Source organism: Puma concolor, chromosome A2 (genome assembly GCF_028749965.1).
Source record: "Puma concolor isolate L17-30 chromosome A2, mPumCon1.1.hap2, whole genome shotgun sequence".
Taxonomy (NCBI): Eukaryota; Metazoa; Chordata; class Mammalia; order Carnivora; family Felidae; genus Puma; species Puma concolor.
In genome coordinates, this window is record NC_141668.1 from 26,909,957 (window position 1) to 26,933,095 (window position 23,139).

At 35.1% G+C, this 23,139-nt stretch overlaps 1 long non-coding RNA gene across 1 annotated transcript in view; it reads right to left on the bottom strand.

The window, feature by feature from the left end:
- Window positions 1-23,139, bottom strand: part of LOC147583078 (uncharacterized) — a 551,991-nt gene that overhangs the window by 220,254 nt on the left and 308,598 nt on the right. The window contains exon 4 of the long non-coding RNA XR_015242787.1: window positions 16,042-16,153. This is a non-coding gene — a long non-coding RNA (uncharacterized LOC147583078). The remainder of the gene's footprint in view (window positions 1-16,041; window positions 16,154-23,139) is intronic.

Genomic DNA, 23,139 nt, shown 5'->3' on the forward strand with positions numbered 1-23,139 from the left:
ACATGAAAATAAATCTCAACTTATTCTTTACACTTTTACAAAAAGTAATTCAAAATGGATCCTGTGTCTAAAGGTGTGGTATAAAATTATCAACTATTTAAAGAAACCACAGGAGCAAATCTCAGTGACTTTGCATTATGCAAAAAGTTCTTAAAAATGAGAACAAAAGCAAAATTCACAAAAAGGTTGGACTTTAACAAAACAATAAAAAAATCCAACTTTAAAAATGGACAAAATATTTGAATAGCCATTTCACCCAAGATATGCAGATGACAAGTATGTTCTGGAAAGATGTTCACCATAATATTCCCAAGAAAATTTAAGTTGAAATCAAAAGGAGATAACAGCCATCACACATTTGTTAAAATGACTATAATGGGGGCACCTAGGTGACTCAGTCGGGTAAGCATCAAACCCTTGATTTTGGCTCAGTTCATGATCTCATGGTTCATGAGTTTGAGCCCCACAATGGGCTCTGTGCTGACAGTGCAGAGCCTGCCTGGGAATCTCTCTCTTTTTCTCTCTCTGCCCCTTCCCTGCTCTCTCTCTCCCTCTCTCAAAAACAAATGAATTCAAAAAAAATAAAAAGAATGGCTATAATGACAATACCAAGTGCTAGCAACAATGTAAGATAACTGGAACTCTCACGGTCTACCGGTGGGAATGCAAAAATGACACAGCTTCTTTGAAGAGTAGTTTGGTAATTTCTTGGCAAGCTAAACATAACATAATACTTAACAATCACATTCCTAGGTATCTTCCCTGGAGAAAAGGCAGCTTGTATTCTTGCACATTCTTGTGCATGATTTTTTATAAGTGGCTTTATTAATAATTGCCCTAACTCAAACAACTTCAATGCCCTTCAATGGGTCAATGGCTAAACAAACTATATAGCACACCCAGGAATAGGCTATTTATAGCCAAACAATATGGGTAAATCTCAAAGACATATTGAGTGAGAGGTATGTCACAAAAGTATACACATTGTATAATACCATTTATATGCAAGTTTTTAAAAGGAAAAACTTGAGGGACAGAGAACATATCTGGCTGTTGGGTGTTGAGGTAAGAGGAGAGTTTGGCCATGTGGAGGGTGCATGAAAGAACTTGGGGGAATGATGGCATTATTGTGTATCCTTATTGAGATGAGGGTTACGCGAATCTATAAATCTGTTAAAATTCATGAACTGTATACAAAAACATGTTACCTTACTTGTGTAAGCAAAATAAAGATCACAAAGAGCTACCCTATTATACTCTCACATGGGAAACAAATATTTAGACTTTTTAAGTGTGGAATAATGTGAATTCTTATACATTGCCAATAAGAATGTCATTTGATATAAAAGTTTTTGAGAGCAATTTGGCAGTATCTCAGATTCATCAATTCCATTCCTGTGTATATACCTAGATAAATGCTCATATAGGTGTGCATGGTAACATGCACAGAAGTGTCCACACTAGTGTAATGTGCAGTAGTAACAACTGGAAATAACTTCTGTGTTAATTAGAAGTAAAGTCAGTAAATAATTTTAGTAAAACCACGTAATGAAATGTTAAAACTGATAAAAATTTGCTAGTACCAATTTATCATTGAGTATGATGCTGACAAATATAATACTGAAAAATGAAAGAAGTATAAGATCAATGAGATATCATTTATTACACTGAAAAAGCATAAACATGTAAAATATTACTGTACATATTGTGTGGGAATACATACCTACCTCATAAAAGTGTAAAAACACTCATGATATGACTACTATGAAATCAAACAAAGATGTTTCCCAAAGGGTGTATGTGTGGTGGGAGAAGACACGAAAGAGTGTATGATTAGGTAGGGATGCATAGAAAGATTTAGCTATTTTTAATATTTAATTGTTTACTGCTTAATCTGTGTGGTGGATACTTGATTTCTGTCATATAATTATGTATATAAAATATTCTATACATTTTTTAAAAGAAAAATAAGGGAAAAGTAATATGTAGTAACGCCAATAACTCAAGGATTTATCTTTTCAGAAATTTGTTAAATTTTGAATACATATACAAATTGTGTAAGCTTTATCTCAGTGGAGAATTTCAGGATACAACAATGAGCTCAGATGGGGGCAGATAGTTGAAGGTGAGAGATCTTTTCAGAGGCCTGTCATCTGTAAATGAATTTGTAAACAAAATGCTGGGCTTGACTAGAATTTGTGGGTTATGCTGCAACAGCATGATTTTCTCTCATCACTTAGAAACTCGGAATAAGACATTTAATCTGGCCTTTAAAAAAATCTGGCATTTTCAATTCTTTGCCATCTAACATTTTACTCTTGTATGGGAGGAATTAAAAAAGAAGTTGTAATGAAACCTATTTACTATAGCTGGGAATAACTATCTTTTTACATATTTCTCCCAAGAAATCTCTCCTGAATTATGGATGCTCCAGGAACTTCAAACATAGCACAACTGAAGTGAAATTCATTTTCTTTATATACATACCCACCATCCACACAAAGTCGGCCCTTCCACACTGTAGCTTACAATTTGTTTTCTCTGTAATTTCTGTTTCCTCACTACTACACCCAATTGTGAGTATAGTTTTGGTGATTCTATCCCTGTTTCTTCTATCTCAATGAGAAATAGGGCAACTTCACTTTCCTTGTTTCTAAGAAACTAACATCCAGATATCTTGACCTCAGTTTGAAGGCACTGCATGATTTGGTTTCTAAAATATTTGGAAATATTCTATTTCCAAAGAATAGTTGCATGAAATTCCATAGATTTTCTTTTCCCAACCCACTGGACTGCTTTCAGTTTTCTCTCCATACTTAGCAGTTTCCTCTTTCCTGCTCTTGTTCTTATTTCTTACTGCCCTCCCCACTTGGACAGGAAGTTTGTTTTCATGATATAGTAATTCTACTTCCCCAAGCTGATGTGGTTCTCAAGATAAAATGGAAATGCTTTCTATGCTAGGAAGTTTCCTTTCATCAACTGCCCCCCCCCACAATAAACACAGTATTGCCTTGTCTATGCGTTCTCAAAGCACTCCACATCACTAATCTAGCTCTCGCCACATTCTGACCCAAAATTTACACACTGGCACCTTACCTGTGTGTTACAATTGGCAGGCCTGCATAAAGTTAACCTTTCACATAAAATCTGGATTTCTAACTTATCATATCTCCCTTGCACATGAGATCAGTTACATAAATGGTCACTGAATTGAATGTAACAGTTAGTTTTTCTTGTTCTATTTTCTTGACACAAGGGAGGACAGGAAAAGCGAAGTGGTTAAAGAGGTGAAGAACAACACTGTGCACAATTTGTGAAGAGGTGTATGAAACCAATAAATACTGAAGCATTCTTGCCCTGTGGACACTGATAAAGGCTATCATAAAATATGTAGTGTGTAATTCTAACACTGTATATTATTTGCTTGAATAATAGCTACAAGGACATTCAAATTGGTATTTTTTACTGCCCTCCTATAAAAATAAAGGGAAAAGATTGACTTTCTGGTGTAAGGACCATGAGTTCACTCTGCCAGAAACATCTGTTTGGAAATTAGGAATTAGCATTCTTAGACCCTAGTATTGGAAAGTGATAACCAAGTCAAATTTAAAAATATAAAAGTTCACCACTATCATAACTTAGGGTTAAACTATTCTTGAGTTTTAATGTATGAGCAATACAATAAAACCATGGCAATCTGACTAAATCATGGCATAAAAGGATAAGACCATGATGTTAGAAATTATTTTATTACCTAAACATTTACATCTTTCAATCTCCATTACCATCACATAAGTTTAAGGCAAGGTTCTGCATGCTTTCTTACCTTGGGAACTTCCAAACTGGTCCCCTGGTATTCATTTTTCTTCTTCTTCTCCCCACTATCTCCCTGCTGTCAGAAAATCTTCATAAAACACAAATCAGACTGTCTCACATTTTCATGAAACCATTCCATAATGTTTTAAAAATCCTTAGTATGATCTATATGGTCCTCTACATATGGTTCATGTAGTTAGCTTTGTACTCTGCATTTTTTCCCCTTCCTATTTGTTTTTAATTTCTATCTCCCACAGCTTAGAAGTACCATCTCCTTCATCTTCTCAACTTCAGACTTCCCCTTGTGTTTTTCCCTTTGTGTATTCATTTCAGTAGAAAATGCTGGATCTCTTAGATCATGACTTATTCCTTAATGTTTACTCATTCTACCTTTTGGATCGCTGTCGTCCTTTACTATAATCCGGCTCTCATCATCCCAATCCCATCTTTAATCTATCAGTCCTATTTCTTAGGACTGAACCATAATGGTAGTTGAGAGTGTTTAAATTCTTTATAAGAAATCCCCAAACACTATGAAAATCAAGATAAATTGCTAGTTTCTGTGGCAGTAAGTACTCTAAATACCAGCATGTCTCCTTCTGTTCTGATTCCAGTTGAGCATGGTGCCATGTTTTTTCCTTTAGGCATTTTTTCTTCTTGCGAATAAAAACATGGAATTCAAGGAAAACAAGATAAGAACCCAATCAAATACACAGAAGTGCTACACAAAAATTATTCATCTATTTCACCCAATGTAACCATTCATGCCATATTACTGCTCCTCTTGTTTCTCTTCTTTCTCCACCTCTATCTTCTCTTCCGCTTACTTCTTTTTTTTCCTTCTGTCTCCTTTTCCTTCTCTCTCTGTACTTATCCTTTTCCCTCTCTTTCCCTCCCTCGCTCATCTTCCCAGTTTCCCTTCTCTTTCAATATGGGGATCAAAGAAAAAGATTCTAGAATGGTGCCACTGTCTGGCAATGGTTCAAGCAGACATACTCTTGGCTATAGGAGGTATTTTAAAATGGAAACCTTCCCAGAAGATTATCATAAAAGCCAGGAGTTTTCTTAATAAGAAATAGAATATAAACTACGTTAACAGGAGGATTATATATTCCTACTATGAGATCATACATCTTGTTCTATGGAAAAGAATTAGTATTAATATATTGTGAAATATTTCCCTTTAGGTAGAAGAACTATTCTGAAATTTACATTTTTTTTTTGGAATACATGTATTCATTTAGGCAAATCCACATTTTTCCTTCTACTAGATGAAACAACATGCTTCTTAAAGATTTTATAGTTGTCTTCGATTGCTGCATAACAATTTAATACAAGAAAACAATACAAAAATTGTATTATAATACAAATACAAAATAATACAAAAATTGTATTGTATTTTGTATATGACAGTGACTCAGACCTTTAACTTTTTATATATTTATACATACATAAGTGTTTATTTAAAATATATTTGCATTTATATATTCATTTAACATACCTAAAATTTAACATATATTTATCTACTAAATGTTGGGCATTATACTAGTTGTTTGAGATGCATCATTGAATAAAATGGACAAGAATATCAGCCCTCTTAGAGCTTACAATCAAGTAAAGGGAGAAAAGCAAATAATTAAGTGAAACATATACCATGTTGAGCTGATAAATGCTATTTACAGAAATAAAGGAGAGAATTGTGATAAGGTATGGTGTAAGCATTACTTAATGCCAACACGAACTTAATATAGATTAGAATCAGAAAATGAGGGAAGAGTAGGTGAGAGTTCTTGTCTTCTTGGGGTGCACATATATAAACAGAAATAGAAGTCTTATAACAATAGTCCTTAGCATCACAGAAATTGTTGGTTATTGTGGAGTTGACCTTATTGGTGTAGGGTTTTTGCTAGGGACAAAGGCCATGAAGGTATGAAGACTGCAGTAATAGAGAGGACTAACCTGGATATCTAGAGGCCTGGGGGGAGGGTAACTTATCTAGAACTCCCTGAGTTGTGGGGTATCTTCTTGAATGGAAGATAATTGGACCTTTTCTTAACACAGGTAAGGAGAAATAGAATTTAGTAAGGATCATTTTAGAATACACATAGCATTTTGACTCTTGACCCTTGCCTAATTATTGCTAGGAACTTTTTTCAGCCATCAAACTTGAAAATAAAACATCTACATTCACATATAGTCACTGTATTTATCATTTAAGGAGTTAAATTCAATATAAGGAGTTTGAAAGTGGACCCATGGTGAAAATGAAAATGAAGCCAATGGTGAGAGACTACTTGAATGCTGATGACTATAAAACATATGTTTTATAATGGTAAATAATAGAGGGAGTATTGAGTATGAGAATTCCTTTTAGTAAAACTGCATTTTTCTTACTTGGGTAATAGATTTTTTGAAGGTTCTAGAGAAAACCAATAGGTTTCAGAAAATAATGAAAATATTGTGGCTAATCCAGAAAAGATAATGGTGATAATGATGATTCACAAATACTAAAGAAAAATGACCAAAGAAATGGAATTCACATTTATAAAAAAAAAAAAAAAAAAAAAAAAAAAAGATCACATCATGTAAATCTATTTAGCTTAAAGGAAGGAAAATTTTTAAAAAGACTATGGACTAACTTAATTGACAGCTACAAATAAATAGAGGATCTTATGAATATATAACTACACCCATGAAATTTAATACTACAGTCAGTCATTTCAGTTAAACACTAGAAAAAGCCATCTTAGATGATAAGAGAAATAAAAAACTGGAAGTTCTACTGAGAAAGCTTGAGGGGATCTATTCCTAGAGTTCATTAAATAGAGAGTGACAATTCTCTGACTTGGTAATTTAGTCACTGATCTGCTTTACGGACAATGTTAAGATTTGATGAAATTTCCTTTTTTTTTTTTAATAGCCTTATTGGGATATAATTAACATGTAAAAATTGTATATATTTAAGGTGTACAACTTGATGTTTCAATGCACATATATACTGTGTAATGGTCACCACAATCAAGCTAATTAACATATTCCACTATCTGTCATTATAAGAACAGAACAGAGATTCTAAGCATACTCCCTACATCATATGAAAGCCAGAGTTCTTAAGGGATTGGTCTTGGATTGATTATTTAAGGTATGGACGTGAAGGTATTATGCTTATGAATGGTAGAAGAAAAGCTTGGAGATAACATTCTGCCATGTAATTACTTAATATTTCTGCCACATGTCCATAACGTGGCACATGTCATGGGGAAATATGTATTTAAATTCGAGAACAATACAACCAGTCTAATTCAACTTACAAATAGCATTTATTGCAGCAGCTGTGGATCAAACACATATCTCTAGTCATCTAGCAGATGGTTGAATACATTTTTTATGATAATATGCCTACTTCACTATAGGGAAAGGATTACCATAATTGTACAAACACCGTTTCTCCTATTTCTCAAATCAAGAGAGTTATACACTTTTCCCCTTGTTTCTTGATTTTCTTCTGTCTTCTTTGTTTTGTTTTGTTTTCTTTTCTTTTCTTTTTGGCATTTCTATCATGTATACACCAAAAAGTAAATGCTGTTGAGTTAACTTACTTTTCTTAAAATTTCATTCTTACTGTGTTAATGTTTATTTAGGTAACTACTGATAAACCAGTTCAATTTTACCTAAGTATAGATATAATTGGAAATTTACTTAGAGTTTCAACATCACTTTATGTCCAGTCAAAAAAACTGAATTGAAGAGAAATATCTCTCACAAGTAACAGATATATATCTTATATATATGGGCATAGATAACACATTATAAAAGTAAATAAATTTAAAAAATAGAGTATGCAGAGATATACATGGTAAAGAAAATCATTTGTCTCCATAGTTTGCTCCTACTCCTAACTAACAATGAATGATGTTATGTAGGAAGAATTTAAATTGTCTAACAAAAATATGTTTACTTTTCTACTTTTTTTGCCATATGGAACCAAAACATTTTCTCTTGACTACAAGTTACTTGTTTCTTTTTTAAGGGGGTCACTGTCTAAATAGAATTCAATGATATATTATGCATACAGGAAAACATATCCTTTACCTAAAACAAAATGTTTATTTGAAGGTTACAAAAATCAGAGAAACATAAGTACACTATATTAAAATTAAAAGCATTTATTCATTAGATGGTATTTCTGAGTAAAAACCCAAGACTCCAAGTGGAAAAAGATACTTGCTATCACTTATTTGACAAAGTGTTTGATCCAGAATATATAAAGGGTCCTTCAAATCAAAAAGGAAAGAAAAACAGATGACCCAATACTAATTGCAGGCACTTCAAAAAAGAGAACATACAAATCATTAGTTAGCATATGGATATGGACCCAATCTCATTAATTATCAGGGGAATAAAAATTCTAACAGTGAGATACTATTAAACAAACAGAATGGCAATAATTAAAGATAGGTAGAGCAGCTAGAATTCTTACGCAGTGTCACCAGGAGTATAAATTTGACAAGCACTCTGTTTGGCATTGTTTACTAAAATGGAATATGTGTTTACTTTGTGACCCAGCAGTTCCACTGCTAGTTATAAACCCAATGCAAATGCTAGAGATATTCACTAAGATTCATAACCCAGAATATTCATAGCAGAACTTTCATATAGCTCTGAATTGAAAACAACCCACATGTTAGTCAACAGTGGACAAGATTACATATTGAAATATTTGTTCATAGAATGGAATTCAATATAGCAATGAACATGAATAAACCACTGCTATATTCAATACCAGGGATGAATCTTCCTGAAATACTATTAGGCAAAGAAATCAGATATAAAAGAATAGTACTATCTGATTCAAAAGCAGACAAAACTTCTCTCCAGATGTTCTAACTAGTAAGGATAGTAATTACTTTGGGTAGAAAGTAGGTGTTAGGAGGTGTTAGTGTTACTCTCTTTTTTTTTTTTTTTTTTTTAATTTTTTTTTTTTTCAACGTTTATTTTTGGGACAGAGAGAGACAGAGCATGAACGGGGGAGGGGCAGAGAGAGAGGGAGACACAGAATCGGAAACAGGCTCCAGGCTCTGAGCCATCAGCCCAGAGCCCGACGCGGGGCTCGAACTCACGGAGTGCGAGATCGTGACCTGGCTGAAGTCGGACGCTTAACCGACTGCGCCACCCAGGCGCCCCGTTACTCTCTTTTTAAGGTGAATTCTGATTACACAGAGATATCCACATTATGAAAATTAACTGAGTTTAAAAAGTGCACTTTGTGTATGCTTAAGCAATAATTCTTTTTTTTTTTTATATTTCTTAGTTTACAAAAGTAAGCCAGTTACTTTGACACTATGACTTCTAGTTATTACTTTTTTAGCACTTTATATATGAAGACATATATGCCACTAATCTGTATGTATGTTATGATTTGTTAGATGGTAGGGGTCCTCACTTGTTTCACACACAAGATTCAATAGGTAAGATTATTCCAGCTGTGTAAAAGTTTATCTTAATAATCAAATCCAATAAACACTTATAAATATAGAAAACTAAGAACACAGAATAGAATATTTAAAAAAATCTGCTTCACATGATCGGTACAATTCCCTGGCATCTGGATCCTGACCTTCTTGGGGTCATCTGATCTTGTTCTCCTGTTTATTGGCGTCTCGTTGTTATTATCTCACGTGGTCGATTGTACAGTAGTATCTCCAGTTCTTCAAGCCATTCTCACTAAACTGATCCCTGTTGATGCAGTTTTCCAACAGTAGGGTAGAGACTTTGTTGATGGATTTTGCTTCCTTCCTCTACGCTTTACATAATTCTGTCATGAACTACGTATCAGAATTCCCGTGCTTTCATTTTCTTTAACCTGTTCACACTACATCTCTGAGGAATCAGGGAATGGGAGTTCTTGTGGGGGCTGGGTTGGGTGGTTGAGGACAAAATGTAAATCCCTACTGGTGAGAAAAATGAAACAAAACGAAACAAAACAAAACAAGACAAAACAAAACAAAACACTTCCTGTTTGGAAGTGAGGATGAACACATATCTCTATTTTGTCCATGTATGGCTAAGCTATGTCCGTGTATGCCTAAGCAATAATCCTTTTTTTTTTAAATTTTTATTACTTAGTTTACAAAATTAGGCCAGTTACTGTGACACTCTGATTTCTAGTTATTACTTTTTTAGCACTATCAGGGACTTACCCTCCAGGCAAGGGGTATCCAGGATTTGTTGGGCCCAAAGTTTATATCATCTGGAGGCACTCTCTAAAAATGTATATCACGAAATTACAAATGCAAAATTAGGTATGCAAGTGAAGTTTTCTTCAGAATGACCACATTTTCATTCTTCTGCATGTTGCCGTCCAGTTCTCACAGCACCATTTGCTAAAGACACTGTCTTTTTTCCATTGGATACTCTTTTCTGCTTTGTCGAAGATTAGTTGGCTATATATTTTGGGTCAATTTCTGGGTTCTCTATTCTATTCCATTGATATGTATGTCTGTTTTTGTGCCAATACCATGCTGTCTGTATTACAGCTTTGTAATACAGGTTAAAGGCTGAGATTGTGATGACTCCAGCTTTGGTTTTCTTTTTCAACATTATTTTGGCTATTTGGGATCTTTTGCGGTTCCATACAAATTTTAGGAGTTCTAGCTCTGTGAGGAATGCTGGTGCTATTTTGATTGGGATTGAATTGAATGTGTAGATTGCTTTGGGTAGTATTGACATTTTAACAATATTTATTCTTCCAATCCATGAGCATGGGATGTTTTTCCATTTCTTTGTGTCTTCTTCAATTTCTGCCATGAGGTGTCTATAGTTTTCAGTGTACAGATTTTTTTATTTGGTTAGGTTTATTCCTAGGAATTTTATGGTTTTTGATGCAACTGTAAATGGGATCAATTCCCTGATAGCTCCTTCTGTTGCTACATTATTGGTGCACAGAAATGAAACCAATTTCTGTACATTGATTTTATATCCTGAAACTTTTCTCGTAGCTTTTTATGGAGTCTTTTGGGTTTTCTATGTAGAGTATCATGTCATCTGTGAAGAGTGAAAGTTTGACTTCTTCTTTGCCAGTTTGGATGCCTTTTATTTCGTTTTGTTGTCTGATTGCTGAGGCTAAGACTTCCCACACTGTTAAACAATAGTGGTGAGAGTGGACATCCCTGTCATGTTCCTGATCTCAGGGGGAAAGCTCTCAGTTTTTCCCCATTGAGGATGATATTTGCTGTGGGTCGTTCATATATGGCTTTTATGATGTTAAGGTATGTTCCAAAATTTTCCTTTGTTGATTCAAGTAAGGGCCCAGTAAATGAAGAGTACTAGACCTTATGCTTCCATAGTTTATTGTTAAGTTACCTCTCCCACAGGTTTTTATTCTGGCTCTGTTTTAGAAAATTCCATACTTGAATGCTGTGATGCATATCTCTGTGGTCTGTACCCAAATCTGTTTTTATCTTCTAAAAGTCTAACTGTAGTTGTTCTTATTTTATTTTATTTTATTTTATTTTATTATTTTTTTTTTAATTTTTTTTTCAACGTTTATTTATTTTTGGGACAGAGAGAGACAGCATGAACGGGGGAGGGGCAGAGAGAGAGGGAGACACAGAATCGGAAACAGGCTCCAGGCTCTGAGCCATCAGCCCAGAGCCTGACGCGGGGCTCGAACTCACAGACCGCGAGATCGTGACCTGGCTGAAGTCGGATGCTTAACCGACTGCGCCACCCAGGCGCCCCTAGTTGTTCTTATTTTAAAAAAACATCCCAAATCACCTCTCCTATGTTTAATCAGTGCTTACTTTCCTTACTTTCCCCTTTCTGAGGTCTACTTGTCTGATATTTCTTTCAAAGCAATGTCCTTCTGTTACCTGCAGCCCATTTTTCTCATATCTATAGGACTTTGCATGTGCTGGTAGCTTTATCTAATCTCTCCTCCTTGTCAGATAAAGGAATTCTTACCAATTCTTCAAGGTATAGTTTACAATCCACTTGTCTCTTAGAGTGCCAGTTACACTTTCCTGCGTGCCTCCACTGCAGCATTCACCACATTGTGTTTTGACTGTTTACTTACCTTTCTCACAAACTGGATTCCTCAAGATCCTCAAGAACAGGGATTTTTGCCTTTTTATTTGTATCCTTTCCTAATTCCTCACACAGAGGCACAATAATATAGCCATACTACACAGTCAAGCATGTGTGCTGACTGCCTATATCATACATTATAATTATTATTATTATTATTATTATTATTATTGGTGAAAAGCTAGCATGACCAAATATGACCCGCAATCATGTGAGTTTTTGTTCTATTGTCCTCTGTGAGAAACATATGTACATATGTATGTGTATGTGCGCACGTTTTATTATATTATTGTGACCTTGTGGGAAACATTATGTGAAAGGTGAAGTACTGAATATCTGTTTTCTAAAAATATGTTGAAATAACATATGACATTCTTGAGTGGAAGAACATTTGGCAATCACCTGCTCCTATCTATCTTCTCATCCCAAATAATGTCTTTCAGTATTTATTCAAGAAAAAAAAATATTGGTTGCCTAAGCAGCTGCAGATCACCTTGAGCAGAAACACATTCCAACTGTTTCAGAAAAAAAATACAGCACCATTTATGCTTAAGAAACAAAAGGGAAACCATCCTGAATTAATATATAATGAAGGAAATGGTAATTATTTGATCCAAAGGTTTCCTGAAACTCACAATTCTAATGTCTTTTGGAACTGCTTCATGCTGAGAACAGTACATAAAGAAAAGAATGTGAAATGAAGCCATGTTGAGGGCTCTGGGGTTTTACAAAAAGTTACTGTTCCTTTTAAGCATGATCGAACCAAATGCTTTGTTCTCCAGCTTCAGTGGCCAGTTCATGCTCTGTTGTTTTTGAGTCGGCTATATTATTAGAAACATTATGGAGAACCAAATGCATCAGTCATAACTGTATGCAGCTCCCAAAATAGAGAGGGGAAGCATCACTGAATATTTCTAAGCTGAATACTGTCATAAGAGGTAAACGAGGTTTCAATCCTCTAAGCAAATATAATCCTTCTTTAAAGACATATTAGCTTTTCTCACAGAAGCCAAACAGCCTGGTTAATCATTTCACTCAGTCTTTATTTTCAAATATCCTGCAATAGAAGTCAATTAGGTGGATTTCCTTACTTGACAGCAATAGATGACCGAGTAGATGTCCTTGGGCATATTCCACAGGCTCTTAAAATCGTATTCTAGCTTAGTGACATAAAATCATTTTGATTTTAATATAAGAGCCAAAAATGATACCTACTAAGTAGTTCATTAAATAGAACTGGTCCAGAAGCTAATCCTTCATATTACTGGCCTGAGGACTTAGGAAGTGCTTTGGGTCAAAATCCTGCAAGCTATGTTTAACTTTAGAAGAAAATATACTTAACTACTTCTTGCTTAAATAAGTGTTGCTTAATTTGTTTTCCACTGATAATGCCTAAGTAATCCTAAAGCTAAAAAAAAAAAAAAAAAAAAAAAAAAAAGACAGATATAAATTGGATGCTTGTTCTAGGCTAACTGAAAGGATTATAGTAAAATATTTTTCTAGCAAGTACATCCTAAACCAAACCAAATTCAAATTATAACTATTCCTCAAATAACAGCTTCAATCCTATCTTTTCTTGAAACACTTCCTGATGACCCAGTCCTCATTAAACAATCATTTTTGTGTATTACCATATCTATTATTGCTTTTACATCTCAATCCTATGCAGTTTAAATAATTCAACAATTTCCTCATCATGACTGAGAAGCTTTTTCTGAAATTAGTTTTATACTGAATTTTCTCTAGGAGATCCTCTGCTCCCCAGCATTTAGCAAAATGCAGGAAGTATATCTAGATTTTACAACTTGATTGAATCTCTATTCTCTTTATGTGAAAAAAAAAAAAAAAAAAAAAGCTTAATTCAAGCCATCAACCAAATTTCCTACTGCACAAGAATCAGTAGGTGAATAGGTGACTTTCAGTTCACCAATTTCCAAAGAGCGTTTTAGAAAAGCTGAAGCTTTATTCTAGCAATTTCAAAATTATCAGCAATATGAATTACTGCATCACCTCGACTAAGAATTTCCAGCTTATACTTTGAAATATTCATTTTATTACCACTATGAATGAAATCCTTCTCATAAACATAATTAAATTTTCATGGCCATCTAAAAAATATATTCACACTACTGTTAGAAACATAGTTCTAACTATGTTAGAAAATCACAGTTCAAAGTATTTAGAAATCATGCCCTGGCAAATTAAGTTATTATCTACCTGTGATGGAATCCTCATTTTATTAGGTAGAGTTAACTTTGAGATTCAATAGCTGTGCCTCAGTGATAGAGATCATGGTAAAAATGGACCTAACCATTACAGCCATGACTTATGAGCTTGGGGAAAGCTAACATTGGTGCAAAATGTAACTTCTTATTCAATACCTAGGAGGTATAAAACACTATCTTAGGTCCTAGAGGAACCCTAGATGTGCATCATGCATGGCATATTCTTAAAACCAGCATATTGAGACTAAGACTAATACAAATGATAAAATTTACAAGGGAAAACTACAAAAACCTAATGATTCTCGGCTTATTGTTAATGACAGTGATCAAGCAGTTTGCACTGTAACAGCTGTAAATATTTTTTTGTGAAGTCTCCACCAAGAATCCAAAGCCACACTCCTAATTCATAACTGGATTATAGTCCTGGGTTATTCTGAAGTACCTATGTGCTCTTAAACAAGTTTCTTAAACTATCTGGACTTCAGTTGAGTAAATATTAAAATTAGGCAGTCTCCTAGTTTTTACTTAATTCTGATACTATCTAATTCTAATCTTCACATAGAACTCAGAACTAACCGTACACCAGGAATACACATGGCCACAATAAGAATCCACTTTGACATTAACACACTAGTGCCCATAAATAGCAATACTCCAATATGCTGAACCAAGTCATCAAAGTGGATAGTCATCACTTTGTTATTATTAGATAGTACTATTGCTTTTCATTTGGGAAAACTGAGTGAATAAAGCAAATGAAGCCAAACAAGTATTCTAATAATGCAAAAGTTGCTCTTCTAAGGTGATTAAAATGTGAATCTAGTATATTCTGCATATTTAGAAAACACATGTAATATAATTGTTTTTTCCTGTTTTCTAAGCATATATCTTTAAAAATTACTTAAGGCTAGTTGAGACTATTTCCATCCCAAGCTAGTTATCAAGTTACAAATATAACTTATGACAAAATAAATCATTTTATTTACAGAACGGTTTTTGTGATTTGTTTTAATTGTGTATTTTCCCTCAATGATTCAACCATTTGTGTACCTAAAATAACTGAATATTATTTAACTGAGAGCATTTTTTTTTCATGTAAGCTACAGCAGAGATTTCTAGTAGACTTCAGGAAAAATTGGCAATTCTTTCATTGTCTAATAAACCTGTCTGAACTTAGGTTATTATGTCTCCACAAAAACTTTCTAAATATTTACTTATTCTTTCTGGGCAGCTACTGTGAAGAGAAATATTACTTATGTTGGAAAGATACTAATTTGGCTAAGGAGTGCCATACATCTTGGCTATTGTTCCACTTTTTTTTTCTAGATTTGGCAAATGCATTGTCTCCAGAGGAAAAAATGTTTTTCATTCAGTATTTCCATTTATTGCAAATGAAATTTTAGGAAGGGTCTACAAAATTGCACTAAAAAGCTTATCATTACCTTCTTTCTATAAAATTTTCACTAGTGTGGGGGAAAAGGCCCCAAATTAAAATATTTCTTGCATATGCTGAAGAATTATGCTGATCTTTAAGATATTATGAAATTCAGGATATTTTTATTTTAGCTTCATCATTTTTTGTTGTTTTTTTCTGACCTTGTCCACTTCTGTAAGTAGTCTCTTCAATAATTATTTTCAATTTACCCATTGAGAATGGGATCTGTTTCCTGCCAGGAACCTAACTAATACACCCTATCTCTTAAAAGACGAACTAGGTCCAAATGGAATTCCGATTTGCAGGGAGGAAATTTATACTAAATTATATAGCACAGTTATATTAATCAGAAGTCTTTCAGTTACAGATGTCATAAATCAACTCAAAATGACTTTTAAAACCACAATAAGACAAAAACAAAATAAAAAATGAAATCTATTGGCCCTCTTTGCTATCAAATGGTGTCACTGTGTTTCTTACCCTTTCACCTCTGTTTTCAGTTATTTGGCTTCATTCTCTAGTGAGAACTCTCTCCATTGCTGGAAATAATTCTTCAGCCACTCAGGCTTACATGGTCCATACAGCACACCATCTGAAAAGGAAAGAGACACTGTATCTCCCATCTTTTATATCAATCTGCTCAAAAGATACCTTATTCAACATACTTGAGCCACATGCATACTCCTGCACCAAAACCTTGGTCCAGGAATATGGTGTGCTCTAATTGACTGGTGTAGGTCAAGTGTTTTAGTACTTGTTCAGGAAGGGCAGTCCCAATAGAAAAGAGGTGGAGAAGACAAAAAAAAAAAAAGTAGCAGATACCTAAAATAATTTTGCAAGTATAAATATATTGTTATCAATATTCATTCATTCCTCTGTTCATGGACCATATGAAACAACAGCTGTGTATAAGCAATAAAAAAAAGGGTCCTCTGGGATTATATGGGGTAAATACTTGTTATAGATGAAGACATAAATAACAGAGTGTGAGCTTAATATTGGAATTTTCAAGAACTTATGCTTCAAGGCTAAGATGGGAATTATGAAATAGTTTTGTAGGGTGGCTCTGATTTCTCTCTTTTCATTTATTCCCTGTACCTCCTGCTTGAAATGGAGATAATTATACACAAACCTGTGAAACATTGCCACAGTATAAATTAAAATACAAGCAAACAAACAGACAGACAAACGTGTTGTAGCAGTGTTGCTGGTCTTGGCACCAGGGAATGAATAACATGAAATCACTGTTTGATTTCAAATGAAAGTAAAATATTCAAGCCTGCCTCTGGCTATTTATACAAAGACACAGAATAGAGTTGACATAGCAAAAATGATACTTGCTTTTGCCAATCTGTAATGCCTGTACAATTCACTTATTAGAGTCAATTTTCCATCACTGAATAGAGAACAATCTATGTTTAAGTTGCTAAGATCAGAAACTGTAGAAAGGCAATTATATTTCTGATTTGTCAATAATATGCCAGCAAAGTTAAAGCTGTTTCCATAGCTTAGTCTGTTAAGATATCTATATAAAATATCTCTATATTGCAGTGTATTTATAATGTAAAAAAAAATGTAATATATATATGTCATATATGGAGTACAGAGTAGGAGAATACACTACACTCTTTATTTGTACATACCATATATATTTTCACTGGAGAGTTTACAATTCAGTGAAAAATCATAAGGGTTTGCTTGAACATTTTTTTTCCGTTTTTACTTTTATTTGCATTTATTTTATACAGAATTTACTCTCAGGCTGTAAGTTTTTGTTTCTCCAATTTCTTCGGGGATATCTTTTTCTTCTGTGCAACCTCCTCTTCTAATTTAGGAATCATCTGCTCTTTTTCAGTAAGGATCATCTCAGCGTGGCAGGGAGAGCTCATGTATGGGTTAATCTGACTATGAGCCCTATAAATTCTATGCCACATCTTGGGGGCTTTGTTCACTCACTCAATGACCAGAGAATCTACATCTAAACCCTTAAGTATATCATTACTCTCTGCATTTTTAATCATATGCAGTAAAAATTCAGCACTCTTTTGGCCACCGACCCTGTGTCCAGCTGGACTGTTCAGCCTAGGCACACCTATCAATTCCACCATTGTAGCGACAGAATGGTACACATTGCTTCTGCAAAGTGACATCCTTCGGATACTTAGCGGCTTTTTGGATATGCATATACCCTTGATGGCCTGCGAAGTTTCAAGTGTGTTCTTAAAGTGAACACAAAGATGTGAACCTCTTGATTTGCATGATTTTGTAGGATTTTCTGGGTCAGGTGAATAGCAAACCATTTTCAGAAATCACCTCAGGTCATTTACAGGAAGAGCTGCTTGAACATTTGATTACTGACAATATATAGAGAGAACCTGTTGAACTTAAGTCATATTTCCAATCTGAATAAAGAAGGATTTATTTTATCTGTTTATAAAGTATTGGAAATTATTTTGGATATTTACCTAAATGTTGTGCAAAGTGGATCTTTTTGTGGTCACCCCCTGTTATATATCAGGCCAATTCACAACACACAGTATGAAATAAAGAACTGATTTTACCAGGGGGAATGCTAAATGCAGGTATTCAATAAGAAGAGAAGGTACATTTTTCCCAATCCTCTCATTAGTCACATTGAAAAGCATACAAGATCAAGGAACTTTTGGATATGCAGTGACTTCACTGCATTTCACTTTTCATAGTAGAAAGGGGTATCCTATGACCTTTACCTTCTTAGAAGACAACTTTTTCAGTTGGGAATGATAAGATTACTGGGGCTCCAAGCAGTCTCAATGTAATTCCAGATGTTTAGAGTTGTTGCCTGGGAAAGACATCTACCCATTACCTGGAGTGCTTTGGGACCCATGGGAAGTTGGGTTCAGGACCAGCACCTCCAACCAGTAGAAGGAAGACACTAGACCTTGGAAAGAAGCAGAGTTTGGGCATATCTACTTCTTTGAGAAGTGGGTCCCAGGTTGCAGTTGGCCCATTGTTCAGGTAACATTATATTCCTGGGGTCATCCCCAGATAGTACTGCTTGTCAAACTACTTAAAAATGTAAAACATTTATGATATTTTGATAAAGTTTGGAAGTAAAACTTATTCTAACTGATTAGCATGGTCTTTTCAGAACTCAATGAAATTTGATATTAAATTTGTATATAAAATATTCAAGAAAGATAGCAGTTGTGATATCATTGTTTTTAATTTTCTCAAATGCTCTATAAAATCTGATTGGATGGGAAGACCAAAAGTCTTCTAAGCCTGAAGTAAAGGCATTGTTGGCGAAGCTGTATGATCCCAAGGAATAGAGTCTTATGGAAAGATAAGAACAAGATGGAAAACTTTGAAATTTTACATTTCCCTGACTTATTTGCCAGTGGAGGCAACACTTTATATTATCTACCTATAAAATCCTTCTAATAATTGCATTTTTGATGATTGTTGCACAACTTCACAGGAGCATCCTGATTCTGTTAAGAACCAATTCCTATCACTTCTTGTTGCTTCTATACCAGTGTTTTGGAAACTGGGTGACTTTTGTCCCCTGGTGGACATTTGGCAATGTCTAGAGACATTTTTGCTATCACACTGGGAAGGCAGGTGCTACTATAATCTAATGAATAGAGGCCAGAGATGTTTCTAAACATCTTACAATGGCATAGGACAATCCCGGACAAGATCTGGCCAAAAATGTGAGAAATCCTATTCAACCATAGTAGGAGTTCCTATGTTAGTTTTCCATGCTGTGAAATGATTTACCACTAACAGAAGCTTAAAACAATAAAACAATGTCTATTATCTAAGTTTCTATAGATTAAAAGTCTGGATGTGGATTAGCTGGGTTCTTCATTTCCTGCTCAGGGTTTCACAAGACTGGAATCAAGGTGGTGACTTAACTGCCAAGCTCCAAGCTTCCAAGATCCCTCAGGTTGTTGGCAGAATGCATTTCATAATGGCTATAGAATCCATGGCAAAGATGGAGGGAGGGAAGGAGGGAAAGGGGAGGAGAGAGGGAGAAGGGCAGAAAGAGAGAGAGAGAGAGAGAGGGAGGGAGAGAGAACACCTTTTCTTCTTTGAGTCCTAGCTTTAAGGAAGCCCTGTGCCCTCTTATAAAGGACTCACTAATTAAGACAGTATAACTTGAAGTCAAGAAATGATTAGGGACCTTAACTGCACCTGTAAAATCCCTTCTCCTTTACCATAAAACATGACAGTGGTATCCTATCATCTTTGCCATATTCAATTGCTTAGAGATTCAAGTTACAGATTCCACCATCATTCAAGGGGAGGAAATTATCCAAGGGCACTGGAGGTCATCTATGGCTGTGGGTACCACAGTTCCTGTCATAACCAGCTTCAAGAGGAGACAGTCATTTTGAACCCAGCCTGTGGTTATTTCAAAATGAATAGAGGAAATAGGTTTTAACTGACAGATTCCTTGTATTGTTTTCCTGGCTTGTGAAGTGAGAGTCATTATGGCAGACAGGGACAAGTAAAATCTCTGGAACTACCACCAACCCTTGTCAAAATAGTAAGTCAAAATAAAAATATCTGAAAGATGCAGGGATGGTGAATCCATTTACATCACCTGCCTGGCCTGTGTAAAGTCCAATGTGTTTGGGAAGTTCAGAGTAGGTTTTCATAAACTTAATGAGATAGTAATGCCAATTGCAGCTGCCATACTGGATACAATATTTTATTGGGGAAAATACTCAGAGCCCTGGCACCTGGTATGTAGTGACCGACCAGCCAAATGCTACTGATTCCGTTACCATAAGTAAAGAAAATCAGAAGCAGTTTCCATTATGTAGCAATGACAATAGGACATCTTTATTGTCTTGGTCTTATAATATTATGTAGAGGACTTTTAGTCTTCTTGACATCCCTCATAACAACTTGCTGATCCATTACATTGCTTTATGTTAGTTGGATCCAGTAACTTAGTAAGTAGCAGGAATCCTACATGTTTTACTGTTAGATGTTTCCAAGAGTGTGGTAAATAAACCCTCAAAAATTTAAGACTTACCCTATTGGTGAAGTGTCTAGAGATCCATGGTATAGAGTATTTAGGGATGTTGCCTATTAAAGTAAGGGAAACCTTGCTTCACTTTACATCACCCATCAAAAGAAGGAGGCACAGTGTTCCATGAGACCTCTCAGGTTTCAGAAACAGAAAATTCTACATCTGGTTATCCTTCTCTGCCTATATTTTAAGTAACCCCATGGAGGACAATTATGATTGAAACCTGGAGCACAAATTTCTGTAGCAGGTCCAGATTGTGGTCAAGATACCTTACCACTTGGATCCAAAAATACTGGAAGATCTAAGGCAAAGAGCTATAGTGTAGGAACATCTAGAAAGCCTCAAAGAATTCGAACATAGACTCCCAGAGTTACTACTTTACTAATCTCACGGTCAGTTAACACATAAAAAAGCAGCGGCACGGTTTACGGGTAAACCTTCCTGATATTCTGGCCCACGCCGAGGTCGATGGCTTTCGTATCACCACTCGACGTAGTGGTGATCTTATACTAAAACTTGGAAGGGAAAATTTCCCAGTTGGCACAATTTTGGTGTGTAAATACAGTTGGTCATTTAACGTGAAAGAAGAATCTGCTTGAGTACTCAACCCTTCAGTAGCAGAGGCAAATGCTGACTCCTTCTCTATCACCATTCTCTGGGGGAAAACAAGTGCTTGACAATGGCAGATGTGTTAGGTTTTACGCCGTCTCTCACAGAAACGTGGCACTTTACTGTTACCAGAACACATATATATATATATTCCGGGTATGGATTTGCTCTCTGTAGTGGTTCTATGAGCACTACTTTTTCTTTCACTTATGAATGCTTTAGACACAGCCATGGCACCTCTTATAATAGTGCCTTTGACCAGAAGACATGCTTTTTGAAAAAAGAAAGTAAGAATACCTGCTGTGACTAATGCTTTCTATCTCAGTTTTTTAAAATTATAATACATTATAATAAATGTATTATTTATTACAATAAAGATGATGTTATATCTTGATGGTAATTTGTGACTCATCTGTGACTGAGACACAAATGTTTTGCTACACAAAGGAGAGGGTGATTACTGAAGGGTAAAAGGCATAGATGGTTGCAATCATCTTCCATTTGTCCCTCAGAACCACTTCCCACCTTTTTCCATTTTGCTCTCTGTCTTGGGAGACTGACTTGTGTAGGCTACATGAAAGGGCTTCTGTGTTGTCTGGTTTCAGTTCTAATTCAGTCAATAGCGAGCCCCACAAAGAGAGCAGAGGGAAGGAGAATAATTACTGAGTGATATAAGATTGTATAAAATCCTGATTTCTTCTCTTTTGCTCTCCTTAGGTTGGCTCTATCCTTTTGCTGAAGGTCACAGTTTGGCCCTCTCTCAAGTTGGTCCTCTCCATATGATTCTGCCTTCATTAATTTGGGCTTTGGAGTATTAACAGTACACTCTATTTTTCTAATTTCTATTAGTCACTCTGTCTCCTCATCCATTTAGGTTTAAATGTGTAACTGTCCACTGTTATTAGTCCTGGGGTCCTGAACTGTCCTTCATGGTACACTTTGTGCCTAAAGTGTTTATAGATCATCCCTTGTAAATTATTATTATGTTATCGTAATTTGAGCCTGATACCTATTTTCTATGGTGGTCCTGTCTTTTACAATGGCAGAGAGCGGATTACAGTTGAAAGAGGGAAAGAGACAGTATCTTAGAGCTCATCCTGATATTGCTCTTCTAGAAGGAGCTAGAGAGGTGCCTGGGTGGCTCAGTCGGTTGAGCATCCAATTTAGGCTCAGGTCATGATCTCACAGCCTCCTGAGTTCTAGCCCCGCGTCAGGCTCTGTGCTGACAGCTCAGCGCCTGGAGCCTGTTTCAGATTCTGCGTTTCCCTCTCTCTCTGCCTCTCCCCTGCTCGTGCTCTATCGCTCTCTGTCTCAAAATAAATAAACATTAAAAACAATATTTTTTAAAAGGAGAAGCTGCAATCCAGTAAGCTATTGAGATATACCTTTTAATTTTGGAGAAAGAGTGTCAAAAACATGTACACTCAATTAACAGTTCTTGTAGATCTGAACAGACAAACCAAATAGAAGAAATTTGGTAGTTTCAAGAGAAAAATATAGAGAAAATCAACATGCAATATTCAAAGCACTACAGAGAGAATGTTAAGGTGATATAATATTAAGTAAAAAGAAAAACAGATATTACCAAAATAGGAAAGATAGATATTTATTGAACCTTAACAGATTATGAACAAGGAGAGGGCAGGAGAAGAAAAGAGAACAGAAGAAACGGGACAGAAAGCAAAGCAAAGCAAAACACAACAAAAAAAAAAAACTACCAAAAAGACATTCTATTTATATTCTGTTATATTCAAGTTTCCTAACAAAGATATTCTTTTGAAAGGTTTATGATGTCCTCCTTGAACTGCGGGGATATACACGTAAGGCACATTTTAAGTTTCATTTCACTGATCTACTAATGGAGATACTTCCTTTGAACATTTAGGGACAAAAAGAATCCTTATCACAGACAGAGACTTTAATGGTCTAAGCAATTCCTCCTC